Below are 15,256 nucleotides of genomic sequence, written 5' to 3'. Positions count from 1 at the left end.
GTGTGTGTTTGTGTTTGTATTTGTGTGCGCGCATGCGTATGCATGTGTCTGTGTTGACACGGAGCTTCTGCTGACATTGGGATTGACCTGCAGGGTGTGACATCTCAGGAGGGGGTGTGTGAAGTAGAGGTTATGTGCGCACGTGTATGTGTGTGTGCGCAGTTTGGATGTGCATATGGCAGAGACAGTTGTGTTGTTTGGGCAAAGGGTTGGGGGTGACTAGGGGGGTCTGTTCTGTGTGGCAGGACACAAAGCAAAAAGGGATCCCCCCCCCCCCACCCCTGCATGACTTCCCGGGTGACAGGATCTTGCACGTTCAGGCAGCGATTTTATTAAGTATTCATATGGTAATGGAGGGCAAAGGAGGAGCAGATTCTCACATAAACTTGATCTGTCCATGAATAGCGGCCTGTTTGGCCTGACCCCTCGGTGGCTCGAAAAGACACTGCCCACCCGAGCCCAAGTCCTGAGGAGAAATGAAAAGCAAAGCACATTCCATGGCTTCTCTCTCTCTCTCTCTCTCTCTCTCTCTCTCTCTCTCTCTCCCTCTGTCTCTCTCTCTCTCTCTCTCCCTCTGTCTCTCTCGCTTACTCTCCCTCTAAAAGACGGCTTGGCATTCTCAAAGCGCGACTGCTGCAGCGATCATCCTCACTTTCACCGTTTCAGTTATTTCTCTATTTTTCGTTCTTTTTCTATCAGCACTCCCTCTCCTGCTCCTTAAATGGCTGTATGATACCTCTCTCACCCTCGGAGCTCGGCGTTTTCTCTCTGCCCTGTGGGTCAGCTTTCAATTGTGGTTTCATAGAGGCATTTTTAAGCCTTGCAGCTCATGCTGTGTTAATTGATGACGTAATTGTCAGAACGTAACACAGAATACGTTGTGCATTACTTTCTTTCACATGTTCACTGAATGGATTTTTATTTTTAAATGCGTGGAACCGCAAACCATCACTCCATCATCTTAAGTGATTTTAATCCGATTCAGTCTTAAATAGCCATACATGGAGCCCTATTATAAAAAAAAAAATCACATTTCATCTTTTCAGCACTGGGCTGAAAGAAACATGCCAAAGCCCACAATGTTTTTTGTCATGCATACCTTCTTCATAACATAGCCTCAGGGTGCTAGCCTCCTGCCGGCCCATTTGCACGGGCTGCACTAAATAAGATTTGTCCTGGTGGATATAACGCTCATCTTATCCCTGCCTTGCCACATCGCATTATGCCTCCTGATTATGTCTTAATCAGTATCTCCAGATCTTCTGGTTTGGGTCTTTTCATTTGTAATAATGTTATTGTTTATGCTTTATTACTGCTGGAGGTAGCTGCTTTGTGTTTGCATATTAAAACATTTTTGTTGAGCAACTGCCTGTAAGTTCATTGAAGTGGATTCTTCTGTGCATTTTATTTTTTATTCATTTGTTTATTTGTTGTAATTTGTGTTTTAATTTTTAGGAAAATAAATAGGATATAAATCTGAAATTAGCTCATGTCAGTAGGTTTACTAAAGCTTACTAGGCACTTTAAAATTAATAAAATGTTAGAATCTCAAATATATCTCACAGAATTCAGTACCAAAGTGATGCTACTATCATTTATGAATAATTCAAAAGCTTGTAGTATGCTTTATAAACCTACTGACAAGTGTTTAGTCATGCATAAATGCATTCTGTTCCTTTGTGTGTGTGTGTTTAAAATATTGAAAAAAAATATATATATTAAAAGTAAAAAGGGACTTATGTGCTTATGTGTATGGATGCTTAGGATATAAGTATCATACACTCTTGCCAACAAATGGTACAAAATTTGAACATTTTCACTCTTAAGTGCTTTTAGATCATGGACATTGTGCCATTACAGTTACATTCCTTATACTGTATTGACTCCACACACCCCGTCTTGTCTCCAGGCTTTTATTTTGTTGCTCTGTTTCAAAACATTAGGTTGTGAAAAGGTGCTGCTGTGTGCCATTTCCTTAAAATGAACCTTAAAAACACTGTAGTACCTTTGAAGGTACATTTACCTTGTTTGTACCTTGATGAACGAAAAGCGTACCTGCACCGTGCCCTTTTTTCTTACAGTTTTGTGATGTTGCAAGCATATTTACTGTTTATATTTTATGCTAATGAATATGAATTTTAAGGATGGTAGTGATATTGTGGTTATGTGGTCTATTAGCTGGAATGAGGTAAATTGGTTTTGCCTCACAGTCATTTTAAATGGGGCCACTTTGTTGTTTCTCCATTAGCCTCATTTGGGGAAAAAACAATGAGATGGAAAAGCAGATGGGAGGCTTGTTAACGCAGTCGTTTATGAACTTGGGGGTCTTTGAGAAGGGCCATTCTCAGTGTTGTGATGGACTTCTCTCATGAAGGAGCTGATTAAGCACTTCAGGAGCACTGTTGTCCTGTCGCTTTAAACAGAAGAATGTGTGTGTTTTTTTGGTTTTTTTTTATTTGTTTGTTTTTTGCAAGCAGTTAGAGGCTTTTTTGTGATGTCATCATACAACTGGTGCTTTCTTTGAGTCTAATTGTGATGTCATAATAGGAAGGGTGATTTGTTTGATTTGAGTTTAACTGTGATATTATAATAAGAAGAGTTTTGTGTTTTGTTGTGATGTTATAATAGTAAGACTCTTGTTTGAGCTTAATTGTGATGCAACAGGGAGTGTTTGAGTTTATTTGTGCTGTTGTAATAGGTGTTTGTTTTTGTTTAATTGTGATGTCATAGGAGGCGTGTTTTGGTCAGGTTTAATTGTGATGCCATAAGGGTGTTTTGTTTGAATTTTATTGTGATGTCATAATATGAAGAGTGTAGTTCTGTGTGAGTTTAATTGTGATGTAATAATAGGAAGAGTTTTTGTTTGAGTGTAATTTTGATGTCATAATATAAATAATGTTCTGTTTGAGTGTAATTGTGCTGTCATAATAAGAACAGTGTTTGAGTTTAATCGGGAGGTCATGATAGGGAGTATTTTTTGTTTAAATTTAATTGCGATGTCATTATATGGGCAGTGTTTTGTTAGACACATTGTTAGCTCACCTTGCGGTTTGCTTTCCCCCTTTTTTCTCTGTTAGTTTGTCACAGCGGTGTTGCTTGTGGTTTTGAAGTACATTTTTCTGTCTAACTGACTTGTTTTGCATGCGGCATAATTTATCCTGCTTCAGCTGATCTGTTTGTACGGTATCATTTGTGGAATATTTAGGTGCAGAAGTGGCACTGCTGGATTCTGTGGGGCTCTGTTAACCCATAATGGCACTCTTTTACACACAGGCTGATTCCGTCTGTTTATTTTATTAGGGCTCGAGCTGCTTCAAACAATGCGAGCCCCATTAGTCAGCTGTGTGCTAAGTAAATGAGGTAATGTTGACATTAGAGCTAGTGTAACAATAGGGCTGGTGTCGTAATGCGTGACTCCGTGGGTGCTTCATGCACGTGAATGTGCCTTTGACTCGTGGAGGTTGGCGGCGGGGGGTGCACAGCAGAATGGAGGGTGATTCCAAGTGACACTGTCATTATGGAGCCTCAGTTGCTGAAGATCCACAAGGCACCGCTGGAGGGGAGGGCAGTCGTACCCCCTGGCTCCAGCGGATATGACACCTCCAGTAGCGCCTCTGGACATTGCAAATCCTGGGGGAGGACTCCTATTTTTCCCTTTTTTTTCTTACAGTCATGGAATTTTTAGGTTTATCCAAAGCCTGTGGCATCTTTTGAGGGTTTCTCAGGCTCCTAGAGCTGGAACACTGTGGCTTTTTGGTTCTCTTACTCTGTGTCAGGCCACGGTTTTGGCTGAGCTCAGGGGAGAAAATGTCTTGATAAGGAAAATCCAAAACTGTCTCATGTTACCTTTTTGAACTGATTTCTGTTCTGGTAGCATTCAGAGACAAACGTGACAAATGATCTACATGTAATATTAAAGTTTGGATTCATCGCATTTTAATGAGAGCCAATTTAGGTCCAAGCAAATGATTGAAACCAACAATTCGTGTCTATTTCAAATATCTATTTTTCATATAAGGTGGGGTGAAGCTTCAGATTCATTGTGTTTTAATGAGCGCCAATTAAAGTCCAGTTTTTTTTTTTTTTTTTGGCCCGGATGTCTGTATTTTTCATTTGTCTTATTTGTCTTTTCTGAATTTAGCTGTGTTCCTTCAGGTTTGTTCTAACAAACCTAATCTGGTGTGGAAATGTGAGTAAGTGTGCTGCCAAGCCTCTGGAGCCTCTGTGCTGCCAGCCACCAGCTCTCTGCAGTGTCTGTGAGGCAGGCACGGAGCTCCGTTTTCTGCTTTTGTTCCCACCCAGGGTGGCTCATATGGTGGTCTTTATTCTTCAGTTGTTTAACTTAAGAAATGCCTTTTGCTTTTCTTTGTTTTCCTGTTGTGTACATGCAATATGTAGCAGGACCAACTCACATAGTAGCATATTTTTTTGCATCCTCATAAAGATTATAAATAAGAAAAAAGTGCATATATTTATAATGGTGGTAATAATAATGATAATAATAATAATAATAATATTAAAAATGTATTTTTAAACATTGTGGCATTTTATTAGCTTTTGTTGAATATGGAGTGTCTTTTGCATGTAGAGTAGCTTTGAACAGCTTCAAAAATAAAAATATGAGTGAAGTATTTTTGCTTTTATTTTTAGAAAAAAAATATTAAGATAAAAAAACAGGAAAATGAAATATTTAATCCTTTTTTATTTTACAGTTTTTTTTACTATTTCATAAGGAAATTAAGGCACTCAGTTTTGTGAAGAATGTCATTCAATTTCTTAAAATCTGTTTAAAATGGTTTTAAGTTTGCTTTATTAATATTTATTTATTTATTTAAAGCACTTCTAAATTAGTGGCTACCACATTAATTCTACCATCCTCATCGTTTGTCTTTTTATTTCTTCAGTACTTAAATATAATTTGTACAGAGTGAATATCTATTCATTCTGATGTATCTATTTATGTCTGTGTATCTAAGTAATATCTTATTTAATCAAAGCTGTAAAATGAAGAGGGATGTGATTTGCATTTTATCATCTTTGGTAGCTGCACTGACGGGATCCTCAATATTATATTTCATGTAGAAAAGATGAAGAATGGTGCTTCGTCTCAGCCGTACTTTAACCTCTGATTCTGGGGGCGACGAGGGTTGAAATCCGCCGTGTCTTTTCTGAACGCAGCTTCATTCAGGAGCGAACGTGGCTGCAGTTCGGAGTCGCGCTTCTTAAAGGCCATTGCTCTGCTCATTTTCTGCATCCCGGGAACAATGACATTGTCTTCTCACTTCACTGCTCCCTTTCCTTCTTTTGCCTTTGAATTTGCTCACTTTCAGCCGAGTTTTTTTTTTCTTTTTCTTTTTTGTCCCCCTCCTTCGCTCCCCCTCTTCCCAGACCTCCATGGCAACGTGTCAGATGGAGTGCGGGACCCCCGTCCATCCAAGCATGCTTTAAATGGCTTTAAATGTTTTGGATACAAGCAACAAAAGAACATTGATCACTGTTCTGAAATGTCATAAAACCACTTAGCTTTTTCAGGTTCTGTGAAATATGAGCACGTTATGATTTCTCTGTTCTAGACAGGAAATGTTCTCAGTAATTCTGAGAATTTTAGTTTTGTTTTTATAAAAATAACAAAATATAGACAATATATAACAAGCTATGGTTTTATGTACCTTAAGAAAATGCAGCTTTTTTTTTATTATGGAGCATATTTTTAATGAAAGACCATAAAAGTGAAAAATATGGGGGGGTGGTCAGTAATCATTTAGAAATCATTAAATAAATGTAGATTATTTCCATATTAATCATGGCTAAATTCCATATAGTGGGGGTTTTACATTAAATTCATTTTCATTATATACAGCTGTCTGAAAAGGTAGCCGTGTCACTGAGGACTCAGTGGACGTAGTGTTACATTCGTTGGCTGTGCAAAAGTCTAAACACTAATTTAGCAAACTGAATTAATACATCTGGACAATAACTACTTGGAAAACACTATAATATTAGAGTAAATACGCATAAATGCAGTAAAAATGAATGAAAAAAAATCCTGTTTTTTTTTAAGTTCTTTTGAGCTGGAGCTTTAGTTCTAGATATCTTATTGATGCCTACCAGCCATCACATAAATGTGTATAAATTCTACCACCAGATTTAGTAACTACAAATACAACTGGGCTTCCAAAAGGAGACACTTGGAAATTTGACATTCATATAATCTTTTTAATGTGTTTGTGCTGTTTGTATTTACATTGTTTCTTTTTCTCAGAAAATAAACCTGATAAATGGCTTTCTAAACAGAATTTTCTCAAGCCTTTGCACAAAACTGTACATTAAAAACATCATGTGTATACGAAAGGCAGCCTTATGACTTATAAAAGGGTAATAGAGTAAAGAATAATGGAAAGTTTTATAGTTATTACTACTGTTACCTCAGCCGTATCATTTTGTCTCAAACTTATTCCAAACACATTTGCGATAGCATTCGAAAATGAATTCATTTTAATTTAAGTCTTTTTAATGAAATTGTGAAGACTGAAATGACTGAAATCTCAGCAGTGCTGTGTTTCAGTGAAGTCGTGTTCTCAGTTCTTTTGATTTTTGTTAATTTTAATTCATATTAAATACTTTTACTGCTGCAGTGTTCACTAATGTAGAAATGAGGATGAAAGAAAGGAAAACATTGCCAATTATTCCTAAAAGAAGAGTACAGAATCAAAAGATGATAATTAATTATACTCAGCTAAACCTTTAGCTAAATGTATTAAAATCGTGAAGTAATCAAACTTTGAATCCTAATTAAATCTGGAATAAGAAAAGGACCAGGCAGTTTGGCCCCCTGCACCGGTCTGACCAGAGAAGAGAGAGGGAGGAAAAAAAATGCTTGCTAAGCTATCTGTTTCACACATGCACCGACAGAAGGTTCGATATTCATTCGATCGATGAATGAAAAGGCACAATGGCAAAATCGGACGGGGCTCCTTTTCAAATCCACATCTCCGATGTCCCCCCGCAGTCTGCAGTCTCACGGCTGCTGGCGTGGCAGGCGGAGAGCAAGGGTTACATCAAGGCTGCTCCGTGGACCGTGCAAACAAGTCTAGACCAGTGACCTGCTGAATGGCTCCCTTTGAAGAGCAGGCAAGTTCGGTCAGGATGAAGAGAAATCGAGGCGGACCCTCTTTTGAATGGGGGAGCAGCCCGTGGCCGCTGGGAGGTAAGGAGGGCAGGGGAGAGGAGGCATCTGCTTCCATGGTTACGGGCCGGGCATGGAGACCTTGCTATTGAAGAGGCTCTGTTCTCATGCTCCTGCTAAGGCAATGTCATGCATTTTAAAAGCGGACGCGGGACGGGTCTCCACATCAGCACCGCCAGAGCGAAATAAAAATGATAGCACATGGCTGTTTCGGAGGAGGGGGCTTTGTCACATGATCCCCCCAAATTCTTATTTTAGAGGACACTTTTATTTATATATATATTTATATATATATGGGAGGTTTCGGATCTTTTGGTGGGTGGAGTAGGTTGTTTGTCTTCTCTTTTATGTTGCAAAGATGAATTGCGTCGAAAGGAGCAGAGGTCAAAATCTTTTGTGGAGTTTTTTTTTTTTTTTTAATTCAACTGAGATTTTGTATTTGCTCACTTTGTTCATGAATGCAGCATAAAAAAATGTAATTCTTACCTACTTTAAGGCTTCTCTTTCTTCTGTTTCACTTTTCATTGAAACGTCAGTCTTTTCATCCATCTTTAACACCTTTCCAAGTATTTGTTTGCATCATTCCTTTATTAAATGTCCAGCCAGAGTGTTTAGAGTGTGCTTTATCATGGCTTGTGGACAGGATTTGTTCTTTTTTTTTTTTTGTTTGTTTGTTTGTTTTTTTTTAAACAAGGGGGTGATTTCACTGTGGGGGTAGTGCTGGAACGTTGAATTTGGTCATGCAGCTGACGCTTGCCCTCCCAGAGTGAAAATAGAGCGGACAGATGGCTGTCTTCTAGGAAGGGCTCAGGGCAGCGGATTTGCTCCCGGATCGTGGGAAAGTCTTGAGCTGAGTTCACCTGCTCACGGAGGCTGCGGTAGGATTAATACAGAGCCCAAATGAACCGCTGTGTAGTACACAAAGAGTGCAGCAAAGCAAGCAGGGCAGAGCTCTCAACGTTTACTCGCCTCTTTAGTCTTACAGGGACGGAATTGTGGATTGTTGAACCTGGAATTTCATGCGAAATGGGGAGATTGTCTTTGGAAAATTGCCATTTTTGTTGTAGGATTCCTTTATTTTGTTGCTGTCATTGTTGCTTGTCATGCAAAAAAAAACCTCATGTCTGTCTTTTTCCTTTTCCTTTCATTATGTTTTGCTGCAGTTGTTTGACTGACCACAGAGCTAATTTATTTTACGTTGGTTTACATCATGTTGGGACTTCCCATTTTTGAGCATAATTAAAAACAAAAATAACAATGACAAACAGCATATTTTTGATGAAAAACCCTAAAAAGTTTCTAGGTAGTATTGATCTAACTGATTCATGTATAATTACTTTAAAAAATCTGAAGAAATCTAATATAAAATATCTAGAGATAAAATATAGATCCTGGAACTCTCTTTTGTGGCTGTAAACTGGGCCAATTGCTGCTTTACGCACAACATAATGATTTATATAATGTATATAAAAACCCCTTAGAAATGAATGAACAATTTTACATTTATTGTCTTTGTGGATAGAGTCTCAGTCAAGAACACCTCTTCGTGATATCTAATTTGGAAGAGTGCAGTTCTCTAAATGACAGAACATTTGCAAACCAACGGCATGGATACACCACATTATTCCACACGGTGATGTTTTCAGGCTTTGCTGATCACCTTCATATTTACGTTGCTTACGTCCTAAACAGAAAGGAGATTTGTGAGGGACTGTGCATAAATATTTAATTATCAAAACATCATAAATATTTAAAAAGATCATGAGTAAGTCCCACTAAGCATAAGCGATGACCGCACCTCCTTGAACGTCCCCAGTGGCGGTGTCATTAGGTGTTTGTTGTGATGGTGGATAATGGGGCTGAAAAAGGCGCCGTGTGTTGTCTGACTCCGGTGTCCTTCAGTGAAGAGACGGTAAAACAGAAGCCTCGCCTCCATAGACTGGAGTGAGGTGCACTGAGTGCAGTCCTTAGACACTCCTCTCCCGCTTCCTTTTGTGTGAGGAAGATCCTGGCATGGGCTCAGGAATTTGTGCCAAAAGGGATTTAAGGTGAGGACAGAGAGGACTTTGTTAGCGGAACCATGAGAGGAAACTTGTCTTTGTGTGCTCCGTCCAAGTCCCTCATGTTTCATAAAACCAGCTGAAAGCGAGTGCCATGGCGAGGGCGTCTGTCTGATAGCAGTTTAAGAGCGCCACTGCTCGGAGTCAAGAGCCCTCCAATGGGGCCACGAGATCAAACATGAACGTTAGGCCGCCCATACAATGCTGTTTAATGATATAGTGCTTGACTCAGCGTGTGAATTTGATGCATTTCAGGAATGTTTAAGAAGCCTCCATGGAGTTGAGCTTGGACTGCAGCCACCACATGGCCATGGGGTTGTTTAAACCACAGCCTGGTTTGTTTGCGAGATCTTGTGAGAGCTTTTGCCCATTATTTCTCAAAGTACACAACATTTTGTTGGAGACTCTGGACTAGAAGAACTTCTCAGAATTCCATTGCAGTTACTCAGGCTGTTTTTGTGGTGAAACTTTTGGGAACAGGTCGGTTAGCCATGTGTTTGGCAGCTCAGCGAGGTTGAGCTTCGCACTGCCATTGGGATCGCTTTCAGTCACTAGAGATCAAGCTCTCGTTTGGAGCAGGATCAGGACAAGGCACTAATTGGGTTACTGGGCCTCATTAGCCCTCGCCGTGCCCATTCCTATATAAATATACGCAGAGACTTTTGGTGTCATGGCTTTGCTGACCTGTTCGCATCATGGGCTATTTTTAACATGGTAATTTGCCATCGGTCTCAAAGCCCATGATCATTCATCATCGAGGGCAGCGCTGCAGTAATTACACTAGTAATTACTAGTAATTAACTACCCTCCATAGGGCGCAGAGCTTTTCCCCACGATGGCCAGCTTATGCCAGCCATTAAAACCCCCAAACAGCAAAGAATGCAGGCTCTTTGGACCTTTATCATGGGTGCAGCCAAGCTGATGTATTACTGAGAATTATGGCTGCAACGATTAGTTCAAAAGAATTTAAGAATTGACACTGTGGATTTTTCTTTTCTTAGTCTCAGTGCATCATTTGCTTTGGTATGTTGTTCATTTGTGCCATCCAGTCATCCTGGGGAGGATAACACAATACATTTGTTAAACTTGTTTTAGGATGCCTAAAATCTGTATTCAGTTATGAAATCATAAACATTCATGCCATCCATAAACATAGCAAAGTTTACTGTACACACCATAGGTCAATGATGTGTCTGATGTGCCCACTTAGATTTATAAAAACAGACAAATGTGAATAGATGAATCAAGAACATTGGAAAGGTGATCAGAAAAACAAAAATAGCCACAAAGTGAAGAAGTAATATAAAGTTGTAAATAGTTGAGTTCTAAAACGTATTGTATAAGTCATGGTTTTGATTCAGCATCAGTTTCATTTAAAATTTCGACTTTGAATTTGACATTTGAATGAACTGTTTGGAAGCTTTCATAAATATTTATATAGAAGTTTTCTTTTTTGGCCCTAGAATTCAGTCAAAAATATGCAATGATTTCAACTGAAATATTAGTGTAAAAGCAATGTAAACCAAAGTAATTTAATGCTTTGATGGTAGGTTTTCAATGTTGGTTTTCTTAGGCTATTATTTCCATTTATTTCTCACTGAAATATAAACATAATGGTTAGATTAATTGATTAATCGGGACAAATATTCGACAGATTAACCCATTATAGCAAGAAACAAACAGAACATAACCATTTAGTAAGGCTCAGTCCTACATTAAAATTTTCAAATACAGGTTTCTTATGGCATTATTTATGTATATTTCTGTCTAAAATAGAAACAGAAATGATAGATTAGTTGATTAATCGAAAAGAATAGTCAGTAGATTAATTAATTAAGCAAAGAGGCTCCGTAATTCTGTGGTAAACTTCAGCCATAAAAATATATCAGTGTCATTTAGTCGAAAAACTTGAATCAGAAAATGCAGAGGCATATAAATTGCAGAAAGTTTTGATGCTGGGTCACTCGGCTTGGAAGGCAGAAACCTTGCTCTTCACAGCTCATCTTAGAGATCAGTCGTGTTTTGTTTTGCTCCGTGCGTTAAGAATAAGTGAATATACAAACCCCAGGGAACAAATGCGGAGGATCAGTTGCAATGGTGTGTAACCCCTTTAAGATCTTTGTTCCAAACAAAATGGCCCCCCAGGGTATGTGACACTTGTCTCGATGGCCTCTTATGTGGGATTTAATGGGTTAATGCCAGACAAAAGAAGCTGAAAACATGTAACACAGCAGGAGGGCCCAGTGGTAACACCAGGCAGCCATAATCTCAACCCAGTCAGTTCCTGTTTGCTTTGCTTACAATCATGAGTATTACACAGGGCTTTGGTGAGCAAACCACATGTCGAAGCAAATACACATTTCACCTCACCTACGATATCCTGCGCAAAGTTAAGGTTTTCATTACACTCTAATACAGGCTCGAGAGATAATGAAAGACAAATGTTATGACTGCGGTCCTGCAAACGTAACTTATAAACTGAAAGCTTGTGGCCATAACTTCTTTTCAATCGGCTGCCTTAACTGTCCACACTACATAAACAAAACGTTTTTTTTTCAGCATCTCTGCTTTTTTCTGTTGTCATGCGGTATTTCTGATGAGAGAGGCAATCTTTGGGAAATAACAAATCTGGAAGACCTATTTGTGGGATGTGTCATCAATACTCCCACAGTCTGCCTAATGTTTGGGAACTAAGAACCTTTGGGTCAGTTTTTGGTCATTTTCTTCTGTAAATGACTCACAGAATGAGTCTGTTAAAAGCCAAGACACTTAAGAGTTACGTTGTAATTTACCAAACTACAATAAGGGTTTAATTTGACTTAATGTGATGCTGTTGAGCTGTGTGGATTAGTCAGCCCACTCTTAAAAATGAATGCCATAGATCAACCACGTTCGGTTCCCTAAAGAACCTTCCAGTGGACGGTTCTTTAATGAAACATTTTTTGGGAATGAGATGTTAAGGATCTGTACCAATTATGGATGCAAATTATTGCAAATTGTTTTGACCGATAACCAGTCATCATTAGCTCACAGTTAATCGTTAACCAGAAAGGCTAAAAATACTTTGTACTTTGTGCCCTGTTGTAAAAATACTACATATGCACAATTAGGAGTTGGTCATCAACTAAATTCTGTATTAGTGCACCAAGATGTACACCAAACTGTGCTCCTTGTATAGACTGTGGAACATAGTAGTGATAGGCATCAGCATCTATATGAAATAAGCAACCTGAAACTGTATTAAACATGCCCTACTTAAGAATCCGGTTCTGAGGGGTCATAACTATAATACGTTCATGATTATTTCACCAAAACCTAAAACGATTAAACTAAAAATTGATGAAATGCCTGGAATATATATTGATGGGCTGCTGAAAGTTCTGTTTTCTAAAGGTGTAAAGATAAATTTACCCTCAGTACTAGCCCAAGTTAAAACAGTCATAAGTGCCATTAGCAGGTCTAGTTTTAGCTCCGTGTGCCTTAGAAGCCCTTGAAAGCCATCACCATCCACCATATCCGTCTCTATAATTTTGACCACCCATGTGTGATACTCTCACACCACCTCACATCACACTGTCTCTCTGAGAACATGGATGAAATGCTTGTCTGTCCTCTTTTCCTCTTGAACGAGGTTGTGAACATTTTTTTAGTAGGCCTTTCTGGAGCAAGCTATTCAAAGACGTTCCACAATAAACAGGAGCAAAAAATAGGAGCTAAAATGAAATGAGCATATTTAATTCGCAGTACTTTTTAACGCTGCTTATTTGTTGGTTAACAGCTAATTAGTTGATAATTTTGCATCCCGAATGTCAATTACAGATTCTTCTGGGAAGTACACGTCCAAGCCAAGAACCATTTAGGAGCTTTTATATTTAGAAACTTTGATTATGAATCATAGAAAACTCACTGCCCAAGAAAATAAACTGCCCTAACATTAGTTTGCAGGTGCTTAGGCTGTAAAACATTTTGTTTAGAAAAAGTCAAAACACTAATCCAAAAAAAAAAAAAACTGAAACTAATTGAACTGAAGTTCCTCAATATGAAGAAATAAGAAAAAACGAAACAAAATGTTACCAGATGTGATCAAAACTGAGTGTACCTCATCTACATGCACACATTCTGTCATTTTATCTTATTAAAACTCTTGCTTAGGTTTTTTTGGATTAGTAGCAGTGACAATTGTCTTAGTGCAGGGGTCTTGCCTTTTTGGTCAAAACATTTCTCGTTTTGGCCACTAAAATGCTGAGCCTGTGGTCTTTGCTTCTTTCTATTAAAAAAAAAAAAACACCAGACCACAAATTCACAAATACCAACCATTTCATAATTGCTTTTATTTCTCCCCTGTGAGAGAATTCTGCCGGGCAGAAACATGGTGCGGCTCTTGGCAGTCATGGGCTGGAGGTTAGGGAACCGGCCCTGTGACCAGAAGTTCGCTGGTTTGATCCCCTGAGCCGACAGTATGTGACCTGAGGTGTCCTTGAGCAAGACACCTAACTTCCAGCTGCCCCCCCGGGTGCTTTGGATAGGGCTGCCCACCGCTATGGGCAAGTGTGCTCACTGTCCCCTAGTGTGTGTGCTCACTAGTGTGTATGTGGTGTTTCACTTCACGGATGGGTTAAATGCGAAGGTGAAATTCCCCGTTGTGGGACTAAAAAGGGTCAATTAATTAATTAATTAACTTTACCACCATGATAGCTAATGTGATGGCAAGTGACAGCTTCTTTCCAGAGCTCTAAGCATTTCTTCATAGCCTGCCGTGATGGCTTTAATTCCAGTGACAGTGCTGACAGTTAAAAAAAAAAAAAATCAGGTAACAATGATGACTACACTGAAATGCCACTGTGAAAATTCAGTAAGTTACTGGCTGCTATTTGCATCACTTTCACAGTAAATTACTGAACCATATTAACAGTAAACGGCAGTAAAAAGGCGTCTTTTGTTGTGACTTCACAACCGCCTGGAATACAAGACTGTGATGTCTGTTTTTTGCTGTACACTCACTCTAATTAAAACACAATAACCACCTGTGATTCTACAAAAGTATATTCAACTAAATACATTATAAAAATTACAGTAAACCTTTGTCAGTATTTTATTGTGATTTTACAGAAAAGGTGACAGTTTAGCCTTTATTCAAATAAAGTAAAAGATTAATTGAAACAAAATAAAAAACAATATCAATGAACATATTAATGTTTTGCCCTGAATATGTTTATAAGTTTCATTTGCACAAACCTGACCAACAACTCTGGCAGTAACATCAGGCAATATCAATAAACAATACAAGTTTTGTCAACACCTCATTGTTCCAGCATCTAAACAATCAGGAAAAAAACATAAAACTTTAGATGACATTAAAACATTAAAACCTGAATCATCAAAATAAAACACTTAAGATGAGTTTATTGAAATAAAAATGCCTTTTTAACTCTGTTGCTGTTATATCCCATAATACAGTACAGATCAGCGACTCAGTGTTGTAAAATCATTGTAGTAATGAACAGTGTGTGAAAAAAGGAACTGGAAAGTTTGAGTGGAAAGAGTCAAGTAGAAGACAGAATTCTTGTGATTGGACTATGTGTTTAAAAAGGATGTGAAGTTTTCCAAAACAGACAATTCAATATTCTGTAACACTTTACTTAAACCCTGATACATAATATTGATGTAACCATGCCGTAAACATGCCAGGGTAGATGTCTTATGTTGTCATGAGTTGTTGTGACGGATCATGTTCAGTAATGTAATGCAGTCATGTTACCATTGCTGATGTTTGATGCCACGACAGCTTATACCATTCAGTTTTCTGCTGTGTGGTTAGCTGTTGTGATATTAAACATTATCGCATCGGTCATGATGACTCTTAACAGCAAATGGCATCTGTTATGACATATTTATTAGCATCTTTATGTTAATGTTATGTAGGAGTCTTAAACTGAGGTGTACCCATCATACTTTTTTTTGGAAGTAACTAATTTAAATCATTTTCATTGATTTATAAAAATCTTCAGCC

At 38.4% G+C, this 15,256-nt stretch overlaps 1 protein-coding gene across 6 annotated transcripts in view; it reads left to right on the top strand.

Moving 5' to 3' along the window:
- The window catches only part of LOC119265935, a 229,693-nt gene that overhangs the window by 14,781 nt on the left and 199,656 nt on the right, over positions 1-15,256 (top strand). Inside the window, exon 1 of one of the 6 annotated variants that reach the window (XR_005131765.1) lies at positions 7,007-7,207. The exons of the other annotated variants lie outside the window; for them this stretch is intronic. The gene's annotated coding sequence lies outside the window, so the exon portion shown is untranslated. Of the gene's footprint in view, positions 1-7,006; positions 7,208-15,256 lie in introns of those variants that run through there. 6 annotated transcript variants of the gene reach the window in all.

Source organism: Pygocentrus nattereri, chromosome 18, assembly GCF_015220715.1.
Source record: "Pygocentrus nattereri isolate fPygNat1 chromosome 18, fPygNat1.pri, whole genome shotgun sequence".
Classification (NCBI taxonomy): Eukaryota; Metazoa; Chordata; class Actinopteri; order Characiformes; family Serrasalmidae; genus Pygocentrus; species Pygocentrus nattereri.
The sequence above is the reverse complement of the archived record's forward strand: the minus strand, read 5'-3'. Positions and strand labels throughout refer to the sequence as shown.